General features: G+C 47.0%; 1 protein-coding gene across 1 annotated transcript in view; it reads left to right on the plus strand.

Moving 5' to 3' along the window:
• The window catches only part of LOC139061218 (solute carrier family 2, facilitated glucose transporter member 10-like), a 94260-nt gene that overhangs the window by 41179 nt on the left and 40094 nt on the right, over nt 1-12987 (plus strand). The gene's annotated exons all lie outside the window — the stretch shown is intronic.

Raw genomic sequence — 12987 nt, forward strand, 5'->3', positions numbered from 1 at the left:
CAGTACGTGTATGCCTGCAACATAAACACGGTAAAGTTTTAAAAAATAAGCGCACGTTTCAACATTTCTGTAATGTGACGCTTTTTACCATAAATGACGATAAGAGCTCAGCAAGCTTGGGAGTTTCGGTTATTTTTTGTTGAGCCTGAAGACAGCCTCCACGTTACTGAAATTTACAGTGACAATGTACTTCACATCAGCGCTATATGTGATTTTATACATGCTGCAACTTCGCACCATGGCACCACAGTTGCATTTGTTATCTCTCTATAGATTTTACTGCGATTGACCGAAATTTCTAGGCCTCTCATTAGATTTAGCAAAAGGATCAGTCAGTGAGGTGCTTCCTCGTACTCCATTTTACTTATATATGGTCTGTGGCGATATGACTGATGAAATTACTCGGAAAGAAATGCTGATTAACGTGTACGAAATGAAAAAGAACAAAATGGTGGGCGATGAAACGTCGCAATAAAGCGCGAGTTTCAAAAAAAAGAAGGAAAAGTTCAAGCACATTTACACATTGAGTGCATTGAAGCAAGGATGCACGAAACAAAAAAAAAAAGAAGAACGTTCCACACAGCACAGAATACCTTCTTGGCTCCGCCTGGAAAAGTCCCCTGTCCAAGAACAGCCCTCAAAGGAACACCAGAATCCCTATTATTTTAAAGTTGACACACAGTTACGAACATAACTGGGCATAAATCGGAGAAGTTAATAGCACATACAAGAAGCCTTCATCTCGTTCACCGCAAGGCCATGAAGATGACTCAGCGCGCTCTGTTTTATATAGGAAGAGGTGGGCTTTCATCCAAGTCGATGAAACAAACTTTCCGCGTCTCTCAGTAAGTCAATAGAAAGTCCGAACTTTAGTTCAGGGTTCCCTGTATAAAGAATATTTTTCTTTACTTGCATCGTCCGACCACTGTAAAAGTCGAGTCTATGGAAAATTCCTTGGCAACGTGTCTTATATATGCCATGTATGAAGCGAGGAGTAACGCGCATGCCACCATGTTCATAATGATGACCAGTGCTGCCATTTCGTGCGCACCGTCTTGGCTCCATTCCAATGTGACTGGCCACGCACTATTCCACGCATATTCCGCAAATTAAATGATAAGTTACCTCTATGACGACTTGGTGTGAATGCTATAGCATTCATACCAAGTCACATACACCATTCACAGCATTCACACCGATAGAACTTCTGCGTATACGCAGAAGTTCTATCGCCAACTTCGAGTCTGAGCAAAGCAGCGTCACTTCAGGCAATGAACTTCGCTGCTTCTAGAATAGCCCACAACCCTGCTGTAGTGGACGGCGTCAAGCGATCGATCTTAAGTAGACGCTGTTCACCTGGGGCTGTAATGACAACAGTGCCTGATTGATGCCCGAATGCAAGCGGATACCCTTGTTATGTATATTCCGTAGACGCTCATATTGGTTCTCCAACGGACACATCAGCGGCAGTTGGTGCAGGGTCCAGCTGGTCCTCAGAGTGGTGTATAGCGCCAGCATAGACTTTGTGTCTAAGGTTAGCCCAAACCCTGGGTGCGCACGCCAGTAATGCGCCGGAGTGTCGCATTGCTGCTGTTATCTACCAGTGTCTGCCGCTACACGCATACACACATCCTTGGCCCGTCAAGCGCTGTTGACCCAGTTTCACTCGAATGGGCGAGTGCTTCCTCGGCAAGGATCTTCTCGAAAGGCTCGGCGCTATATTCATCGATCCCACTTCTACGCGGCAGCAAATACTCTCGGCGTACTCGGTCTCAACATGCCCGAAACGAAATATGGGTCCGCCCAGGATGCCATTTTATACCTTAATATTCCTGGGTTGCACTACAGGCGTCATCTTCCGACGTCCGCTGTTTGTTGCTCGAGCAACTGTATGCAAATTGCCTCAACTGCAAATCGCCCGTGTTGGGTCTCGTCTTTCGTTACTACACGGTTTGACCGGTTTGACTGCCTGATCTCTTGGACTGCTGCAGAATGTGCCGCTGTTGCTGCTTCTCCTCGCGAACTGGGAGAACAGACTCCCAGAGAACGCCCTCGTGCATGCCGATTCCAAGTTGACAGTTCAGCAACGTATCGTGGCGTGCCTCCAAATAAGTTCTGCCATCAATTTCTGGCTCCATTTTAAAACATTCATAAACCCCTCCAAAAGAGAGCCACTAAAGATTAAAATAATGTTCCAGTGTAAATGTCTTCGCATGTTAGTGGAGCTGCTAAATCGCTCTTGCCCATGAAGCGCTTTCGTGCCGGTGAAGCGCTTTCGTGCCGGTGAATCATTCCAGACGGATGATTCGTGGCCGCTTAGGTGCACTTGGGACACGCCGCACTGGCCCTCTGTTATTATAGACGGCCACTTTTCCTCACAGCAGGATAACGTGATCGGTTTGTATACATTCCATGGTCATGGGCCTTTAAGGTCGACAGGAGGGCCTCTACACGCTGCAGTGAGTGCAAAGTTGAAGTTAATACGGTGCCCTTCATCTGGTAATGCAACCGGTACTGCTCTGAGGGGAAGGATGTGCTTCTGGACCACATGAAAAAAATAGTTTCCTCCCGAGCAGGCAGGCAATTATTTTAACGCGCAAGACCGGACAAAAATACACATTACAGTTTCGTGCATTCTATACTCACATATATCTGCGAGAGAATGGAGTTGCTGTGTCGCCGTGACGCATGTTCATGACGCTGACAGAGACGCTCAGGCAGAGCAATTGCCGGCCAGGTCTGCCAGGCTAACTCAGCCAATAGCAACACCACAACTGTCGCCCTTGAAAGCTTTGATATGTCATGTTGCTGCACCCAAAAAGAAAGTAGTGACAACTAGCGGTATCTAGTGTCCCGAGTTGGCTGTAAACGGCCAGAACCTGACAGACCACCAACTGGGGGTAAGAGCCAAAGAAAGCTAAGCACTCCGTAGAGATGGTTAACCAGCGAAGCTGAAACATGCGACCCCTGTGGTTATCACTGGCTAAATTCTGAAGGTTTATTGAAGTCTTTCCCGATGATTGGTTATGTCTTTGTATTTTTTAATGAGCTTACACACACGTTCGGCTGCGACACAGAGAACTACGTCAGTGGCGGTATTCCCGCAGTCCGCCGTTGTCGCTTGCGTTAGGTGTCTCGAGCTTGCTCGAAAGCGTGGTCAGCAGTCTCCACCTGCCATTACAGCTTGCGAGTCTTCAAAATTAAATTGCTTCGAAATTCAATCAGTTCGACACGTAAGACAATGAATGGCTCATGCCCCCTTAAGCAATGGCTCATACTCTAGTAAACGCGGTCTCCCCATTAGGACGACAAAAGTGAAATTCTACGCTGGAATGACGAGCGGCAACGGGCCAGCTGTGGAAGAAGACGACGACGACGACGCTCGAGCCATTGCTGTTGATGATAGTTTTTTTTTCCTACACACGGACACGATAGTCGGGAAACTAGGCCTTAACAGCTTAGCTGTATAAAAAAATGTTATTAAACGACTGCCCTTGGCCTTAACGCAGGAGAAATGATCTTGCAAATAGAAAAAAAGTGCAACATTTGCGTGCAAGAGTGCTGTATGTGACTAACTCGCTTTAAGGTATGGGAATGGAATGTTGCGCAGTAATGGCTATAATTAAGCAATCGCTGACTTGTACGTGTGCTGTTTATGCGATTCGCCGAATGAAGTGGACAGAAAAATACGCGCAGTGACCTTCGATTATACGAGCAATTTTCTCACTGATACTTAGTCAACCTGCCGTGGTTGCTCAGTGGCTATGGTGTTAGGCTGCTGACCACGAGGTCGCGGGATCGAATCCCGGCCGCGGCGGCCGCATTTCGATGGGGGCGAAATGCGAAAACACACGTGTACTTAGATTTAGGTGCACGTTAAAGAACCCCAGGTGGTCAAAATTTCCGGAGTCCTCCACTACGGCGTCCCTCATAATCAGAAAGTGGTTTTGGCACGTAAAACCCCATAATTTAGTTTTTTTTTCTGATACTTAGTCAAGCTGTACTGCGCCGGAGCGTGAGTATATAGTTCAGCACCGGCTCCCTGCTCTAGTGAGAGAACGATTTGATAAGGCCGGTTTGTACGTACGGAAAACGGTTCGTTATAAACAGCGCCAACCTGTTGTGGTAGTCGGCGAGATTACATACATTCATACATACATATAGATTTAGCATGCTATCAAATGAAGGGCATGGAAACATTTGTACCTGCTACTTCGTTTCACGTCTGTGCGGGCTAAAGCGCTCTGGGCGGTAGAAACTACTTGACACAAAAATCCTGGTGGACATGTAAAACTATCAAAAAGAAACAAATAGTGGAGGACTCAATGTCCCCCTGAGGCGAGAGGCTGTTAAGAACAAAGTTAGCACGCATGTACACTGTGCGTACCATGAGGCAAGGCCTCACGCAAAGCCAGCTTTACGGTCACTCAAAGCTAGCTCTGTAATCAAGAACGGCGTCTGCTGCTGCAGCTAGAGATTAGGACCCCAGGACAGCTGTGGTTGTAAGCATCTAGGCGAACAGACCACCGCTTCACCTCCTCACTTCGAGCCTGCTCGGGCTGCTGCGAGGCAACCAGGGTGGTCTTAACATTCCGGTCGAATATCAGCTGCAGCCCTCACGATTACTCACTCTCATCACGCGACATGCAGCTACCTGGCCGTCGTTTTGTTTTTATTTCTCTCTCCCAACCTGTGATGTCGACATTCTGAGGGGTCTCTGCCGCGTGATTGGCGTGTGAGATCCTCTCATAGTTAGAGGGTTTCCGCTGCACGCCGAAACTCATTTCGTAATGGTGGCCGCGCGTTAAGAACACCGGCATATGATAATCAATCTTGTAACCATTTGCTAACGCGTGCACGCTGCATCCACCACTTATCTGCCGTTAGGTGAAATGTGCCGTTTGTGGCAAATTACACGAAGAAACAAGCCCTAATCGTGATGAGTTTAAACGTTCATCTTTTCGAACAGAGCGAATGAAAGCTATATGATAACGACTACGATAAACGGAGACGCGTGAACCTAACATGAGTAGTATTGAGATAAATGGCGCTGATCCAGACTGTATTAGGGTAATTCGGCTGATAAATGGGCACGCGCTGTTTTAATAGCGGGAACGAAAATTGCTTCTACATTTCTTCAGAACACTCTAAAAGACTGTTCGAAGCCGGCAATGTGTTTCTTTTTGTCACATTGGCTTCAAGTCACGACATTCGGGCCCAATATATAATACGCCCTGCAAATAATTTGTTGCCTCGTTCGCTGCGGTAGTTTGCATAATCAGCCATGGACCTCCGGTGATGCTAGCCAGAACAGTTAACCCTTCCATGCCGTAATGTTTCAGAACATTCGTATGCGTTGAGTTTCGTGCGTTGGATTTTTTTTTATTTCCTTACCGCCACGCAGGTCCTCGACTGAGCGAGAACTCTACCGCAACTCAAAAAAAAGGAACGGAATTGATGACGATGTTTGTTAAACAGAATACCGTGAAGGTTTGAACAAAAAAATGGCTGTGGCTTAGCTAAGGTTAAGCCCAGGATGCGAAGAATACTAGCCTTTATTTTAACGCGACAGCGTTAAGGAGCTCATGTCGCAGAAAAGCCGGTGTCGTCGGCGTCGGCTCAGGCGTGCGGCGCTTGCTCAGGCGCACATTTCGTTGTCGCGCCGAACGCTGCGTTGCTCGACGCGCACCGCGTCCGATGCGGGGCGCGACGCCGCGAGCGACGGCGGGAGTTGGAGCGCCGGTTCTCCTCTGTCGTGACGTCACGGTGTCACGTGATTTCATGGTCACCGCCGCGCCTGAGGAGCTGGGTTGAGCCCTCGTAATATGCTTCGCATAAAACTTTTCTCAGGTAGAGAAGGCATCCCCGAAGGCACCACCTACATCTTACTGCGGGAAGGAAGAAGCGTTGCCGCGTAGAAATAATCCCACCTTCGCTACGCGTGCGGCACCAGCTCTACACAGGCACATGTAAGGACCAATTTATTTCAACCCGCAAACTTATGTGAAACGATTCACTTGAAAAAAATGGCTGTGGCTTAGCTAAGGTTAAGCCCAGGATGCGAAGCATACTAGCCTTTATTTTAACGCGACAGCGTTAAGGAGCTCGTGTCGCAGAAAAGCCGGTGTCGTCGGCGTCGGCTCAGGCGTGCGGCGCTTGCTCAGGCGCACATTTCGTTGTCGCGCCGAACGCTGCGTTGCTCGACGCTCACCGCCTCCGATGCGGGGCGCGTAGTCGCTGCGCCGTAGCAAAACCACCTAGAAACAGTCTCTGTAGCACGCCGCAACCTTCGCTTCTCATTCCAACGAGCAGCTCTGTCTCCAGGAGGCATCTCACCTCGTGAGTGTCTAGCAGAGGCAAGCGCAGCTGCTTATATACCGCCGCGCCTGAGGAGCTGGGTTGAGGTGTAGTAATATGCTTCGCATAAAACAATATCAAAATTCCATGGGGAGGTGATGGTCAAAGCCAAGCGATAGCTTCCCGGTAAGCCAGCTCAGATATGCTGTCCGAACTGCCTTGGTTACCGCTATGAGACGTGTTGGAGCTCTGGCGTTGCACAGTATGTTGTGAAACTGGAGGGTCCGTGCGGTCACGAAGGTTCCATGGATGGTGCGGTGCCACGTGACGGGAGAAAAAAAAAAGGGTTCCGAGTGATCCCCAGGCACAACAACCAGCAATCTTCGACAGTCCCACTTGCGAGAGGGACGAGCGAGGAGAAGAGGAAATGCGCATGTCCTGATTTACATTTGCACAGTGTATGCCTCGCGTTCTCCACGCTTCCCACTTACCACAGGGAACTGTCGTAACCGGGGCTGTTGAAGATTGTTCGATTACCAAATTGGCCTGACTTGCAATCCTGATAAGTTGCGCAGCCTCCAGGATCGGCCCACTCGACAAACTGCATTAAAACACTTGTGAAGACGCACGCCGTGCACTGCTATCAGAGTCGGCCCACCAGGTGACCACCACCATTGGTCACCTGGTGGGCCGACACAGTGCCTCCGAGACCAGCCCAATTTGCTCGGCCAGGTAAATGTCCGCGCAGAAAAGGGTAAAAAAAGTTGAGAAAAAGCAATCAGTGGCCATTTAGCGGTAAATGCAGTAGAGGAGGAGGAAAAACATTTATTTAAAAAAACATGACAAGCAGGTGTCTAAAGCGACAGAAATGCGTTAGCATAACGTCGCGCGTCTTTGAGGTCCCGGATCCGTGATTTAAGTGCGTTCAGCGCATTGCAAAGTGTTGTCCAGGAGCTCACTCTCCACACGTCCTGCCTTTTCGAGGAGCGAAGCGCAACTCACGGTTGTCCGTATCAGACCATCGTCAGTTGCACTGTATATATACATATATCTCTACCACGCGAACGGCTTCCCACACTTTACATACACTTCTTTCAACTTCGACACCCTTAATGCTAACGCTTTTAAAAAGTTGTGCTTTTATAGAGCGTTATAAGTCGCTATATATTCAAAATGATCGCTGTTTAACTGTTTGGTAAGAGTTGTTCCGACCGTTGTCAGCGTGCTACGGTCAGTAGAGCCAGGAGTGCTAAATTACGACGCACAATAAGTGCTTCTGCAAATCCGTTTTGGGCATCTTGTCGTATGTCACTTGTTCATTACGTTTGCATTCCTGTCACAAGTTTTCAGGCAAAACCTTGACGTCTAGGCAAATTTTAATGAAGACCACGTTGTCCTTGTCTCGGCCAAAGTGATTTATTTCGCCACAGGCATTAAGCTTTTATTTTTTTCTTTTGTTTCGGGTATAAAAGAGAATAAATTATTTATTTGGTGCATCGATATGATTGTCAATATAATCGATAGCCGAATGCCTCCAGATAGCTATTCGCTTGTTTAAAGGAATGATGCCATTTACAGTGTATATTTGTAGTGGTGAGAATATGTCGTTTCATAGGGTGATTTCGTAATGAACTGAACCGTTACTGTGGCAGCAAGTGCGTCTTGAAGAGTTATAAAAGTTGGCGTTCGGCGGCAACGCGCTTCGCAGCTCGGTTGTTTGCAAAAACAAACGCCTTTTAACATCGTCGCCTGTCAATCAGCTGTGGTCGAAGTCCACCGCGGTTGTCACACGGCGCACTTTCCATCCCGATCGAGCTTGACCGCGATCGAATTTCTCGGTTTCGATTGGCTCCTGCGCGCCGGCCGCGGGAGGGAATCGATTCCGGTCGAGAATTTCAATCCGGATCTGGCTCGGTCGAAAGTGCGCCGTGTGACACCGCTGTAACCTCCGATCACGAATACGCGCGAAAGAGTCAGAGAAATCTAAACAAGAAACTGCAACAAGACTTCTTTCATAACTGCCTTAACATAAAGGGCGCAGTTTTGCTCCCCCACAATTAACGCACTTATGCTTTTTAAGTCTCGGTCTCCGTGCAATGCACTTACTCGCGTGGATAGATTGTTGTCCATGATTCGACGCCCTTGTAAACGATGTTTTCATCGGAACGACCCTTGTGAGGCTAGCTTCGACTGTGCCGTAAATTTTGCTACACATTGAGGAACTTCAGTTTAGTTGAAGTGTTTATGATGGGTAATTGGCCTTCAGACCAGACCAAGTGCTTGTTGCATGTCGTTGGTCTGCGGTCTAGTTCAAGTGTTCATGGCTTAGCTCAAGCGTTGCGTGTCGCTAGTCATCGATATCGTTTATATGCTCATTGCGTGACCTTGGCCTTCAGTCTGGCTCAAGTGTTAGTTACATGCCGTTCAAATGCTGTCAGGGCAGTTCAAATGCTACGTGTCATTGATCTTCAGTCTTAGTCTAAATCTTTGTTGTTGGAGGACGTTGCCCTTTTGTCATGCTCAAGTTTCAAGTGCCGTTAGTCATCAATCCCGTTCAAGGGCTATATGTCGTTGGTTTGCAGTCGAGTTTTAAACGTTCCGTGGCGTTGCCCCTCAGTCCAGCTGAAGTGTTTTGTGTCGTTGGTCATCAGTCCAGTTCAAGCGTTGTGTGTTGCTAGTCTTCAGTCTAGTTCAGGCGTTTGTTGTGCGACGTTGTCCTCCCTATATATCTCAAATGTTCGTGCCGTTCGTCTTCAGTTCAGCTGAGTTCAATTGTTCGTTGTGTCATTGGAAGTTGCACAGAATCATAACACACACGTTCACTGTCCAGATTTGTACTCCGTCTTTTGAATTTCGTCGTGAATTCAAGAGGAGCAGATAACTACACTGCAAACTGTCAAGTTTATTGCCACGAGAAACGTATCTAGAATGACACCTGTGCTCGTGTATTTGTGAAAACTAGAATCTGTACTTTAGTCACAATTTTTCAGTTCATTCACAGAGTGCCATTGCTTTTATATTTTTTATTGCTTGCGTGCTAAGAGGAAGTTTTAGCCCGGGGACTCTTGTCTAAATACATAGGAACGGCGATATAGTTTTTCGCGGCAAGCACTGCGCCGAATTTGATGAGCTCCGTTTCATTTAAAAGAAAAGCGTAAACTCTAGTGACTGTAAGCGGATTTTTTTTTATTTAGGCGGTCGATTGCTTACAAACGCTATTGAAAATTGAAAATTTGGAGAAACTGCAGCACAATGTTGGGAACCCTGTAACAAAAAATTTATATGGCAATTCTGTAAACTGTACATGTACGTACATCTAAAGCAAATAAAATTCATACCGAGAGATACTGGAAGTGGGACTTTATTGAAACCCTCATAAGCATCCAACATTTTCATCTAAACTGTAAATTCTTATATCAAAGTAGTCCGCTTTTGACGCTTTAATAGATTTAGGTTAGAGAACTGCGATGTCTGCTTTACGTGCAGAATTACGGATTTATAAACTTCCTGCTTCAATTTTCTTTACTTGCCAGTTTTTGAGAAGTCGTGTGAAATGTTCGAGACCTAAATCAAAATTCTGCTTCAGAGTCACTAGAATTTATCCTTTTCTCTAAAATGGAACAGACTACATTCGCAGCTAACCTTTTCTATACTTGGTTCCTACCATGTCTGATGCCGGTTTTTGCGGCTACGAAGCCTTCTTCAGATTTGTTTTCTCCAGAGAACATGGGATGGAAGAAATTGCAATCTTCAAGAATTTCTCCGCGACTTTGCGAGCCACCGCTCGAATGAAGAACGCACATTGTGGGTGTGCCCCTCGAGCTCCACTTCCAAAGATACTATAGTCTCAAACTCACAACCACGCCGTCTCTTTGACAGACCATCTGCTGTGCCCGCTTTCGTAATCTCACTTCGCGTACGATCATGCGAACTTGCACAAATCTTCGACGCCTTCTTTGGTGAAGTGCACTCTGCCCAGGTCTTAAAAACTGTAGTTGTATACTAATATATCCATGCTTACTTCTTTTCTTTTGTTTTACGTGTACTGATTGTACAGATACCGACTATTCTACAGTCAGTCGCGATGTGAATTGATGTTCGGAACTTCACATGCTGCCAATTGGTCGCGCTATAACTACAGTTCAGACGAGCAGTTGGAGTAGGCAGGGGAAATGAATGAATGAATGAATGAATGAATGAATGAATGAATGAATGAATGAATGAATGAATGAACACAAGTTTGCATTATTTTCATTCATTCATTCATTCATTCATTCATTCATTCGTTCATTCATTTCCCGTGCCTACTCCAACTGCTCATCTGAACTTTGGGAGAATGCCCCCTGCATTTATGTACTACGCCAGGCAACCCAGTGGAGAGAAAGCGACACTCGTTCACCGCCTCAATATCCTGGCTGCCTCGAAAGCATCAAGTATTTCGTAATCTTGTACAGTATATGCTTCCGTGATTCGTTCAGTCCGAACCACTGTGGCTCCCTCGAGGAATGTGCTTTTCTTTGTAATTTTATTCTAAATGTAGAAACACGTGGAGGTTTAGGCGCCCTTAACGCCAGCTATCCCTAACATTCCCTATCTATAACTATCCCTATCCCCAGCTATCCCTGCCTACAAAAACCAGCCAAGTAGTGGCACATGACGTTTCAAGATTCGAAAGTTTTTCAAGCAGCCTTGACACAAGCTGCTTCGGAGAGTACCAGGAGTTCGGCTCAGCTTCAGGGGTACCCTTCTCAACAGACGACTGATGAAGTGCGTGCCACCGAGTAGAGGAGCCTGTTATAAAACAAATAAACGCTAATGGTTAAGCTGGCACGAATATCGTGAACGGAACTGGGACTTGAGCATAAATCCAACAGCAAAAGTTTTAAATACTAAAACAGCACGTACGTATGTTTGCCGTCTCTAAAAGGTGACACAAACGCGATAAATTTCGTCACTCGAACAAAAAAAGAAATGGCTTGCACAATTCGCATCGATTCAATGAGGAAAAGTTTCTATACGTGTGCAAACGCATTTCTGAGAACGATGCCGTGTCTTGTCGCCGCTCACCCAGTCACGTTACTGTAGGGGTAGGTTGTTCGGTGGTTTTATCGCACGTTACGGTGTCAAAACCTGGAAAAATGAAGTCGTCGAATGATCGAGATGGCTTTCCATCACCGAATCACATTCACTCTACAAACCTTGAACAGACGCTAAGCGACATTTCCACCTACGTGTCCGCTTTTCGTTATTCCCGTCGTTACAGGATACGCGGACAAGGAATGCCGTCCCTGCTAGTCAAACACTACTAATACAAAACCATGGTTCCTAGGTACGTATTTTACGAACACGTTCAAGGGCTACGCAAGCCCTGGGCAAACCGCAAAGGTATGCGCAAACCAGAGAAGCGGCCGCCGTCAAACAAACCGGACTCAGTTAGGTTAGGCTCGACAGGCTTTGACCGCCTCCTTCCCTATGCACGATTTCTCCCCTCTTTCTGTCTGAGTAAACAATGAACGAGCTACAAAGTTGGGTAACATAAAAATAGCAGAGGGAGATTACAAAACCGCCGCCTGACACGTGACTCGGCGCATCCTGTTCTCGGCCCACAGACCGTCGTAAGAATAACTTCTTTCTTCTGTGCCACCCAGACAAGGGTGGTCGTAAAGCCGTCACCAGTGAAACGCTGCATTGCACGAAACAACCCGAGACGGCGTCACACATCCTGACAACGAAACTTGCTCATGTAGCTAACGCTTGCCCAAGATATCCACTTGTCCACTAGGTGTCAGGCTAACAGCCTGACACCTAGTGGACAAGTGAAAGCGAAGGGAAACGCGCTTCTCGTACGCGTGTTATAATATTTGCGAGTGTGAGTAATGCCTCGATGCGCAGCTGAACCCGCTTATAAGGAAAGGGCTTATGCGCCAAGTATGGCTCGACGTCTGAAGTAACTCGATGCAACCAAACTACCCTATAGCGAACTTAGACGAACTTTTGTCGCGCGTTCGTTATACACGCATTTGTTATGCCCAGTGAAGTATAGACGCGAAGACGGGATTCACTTATTCAAAGCAACGTTACAGCCTATACTGGGCAGCAACTCGTGCCGGTGATTTCAACTGATTTTCAGCACCACTACCAAAACGGCGTGCACGCCGCTCGGGGTGATGTCCAGCCCTTCTCGAAAAAGAAGGGGTAACGTTAGCGTGGGGTATTTAGGGCATCTATGTTACGAGATTAAAACAGGGGTTAGCTAGCGCTCGTTCCGAAAGAAAGAAAGCAAAGCAATCAATGCACCAATTAGACTCTCTCTCTCTTTCTCTCTCTTTCTCCCTCTCTCTGTTTCTCTGTCATATATATATATATATATATATATATATATATATATATATGACACACACAGAGAGAGAGAGAGAAAAGAAAGCATGTCATATGTGCTCTTTACCCTCGCACGTCGTTATATTGCTTCGATGGATGTCCCCAGGTCATATGCAGCAGGACGTACGTTATATTGAGCGCTCAGTTTTTGCCAAAGCATAAGCACCAGCATGTTGTGAGCGTGCGAAGAAGGAAGGGTACGAGGGGAGCGTGGGGCGGCACAATAGAGGAGGGGCTCCCCCTGTCGGATGCCCCCCTCTGGATCCGCCAGTGGTTCAAACTCTGTCGTCAACGAAGTCGAAACGCAGATGA

The sequence above is a fragment of the Dermacentor albipictus genome, chromosome 6 (assembly GCF_038994185.2).
Source record: "Dermacentor albipictus isolate Rhodes 1998 colony chromosome 6, USDA_Dalb.pri_finalv2, whole genome shotgun sequence".
NCBI lineage: Eukaryota > Metazoa > Arthropoda > Arachnida > Ixodida > Ixodidae > Dermacentor > Dermacentor albipictus.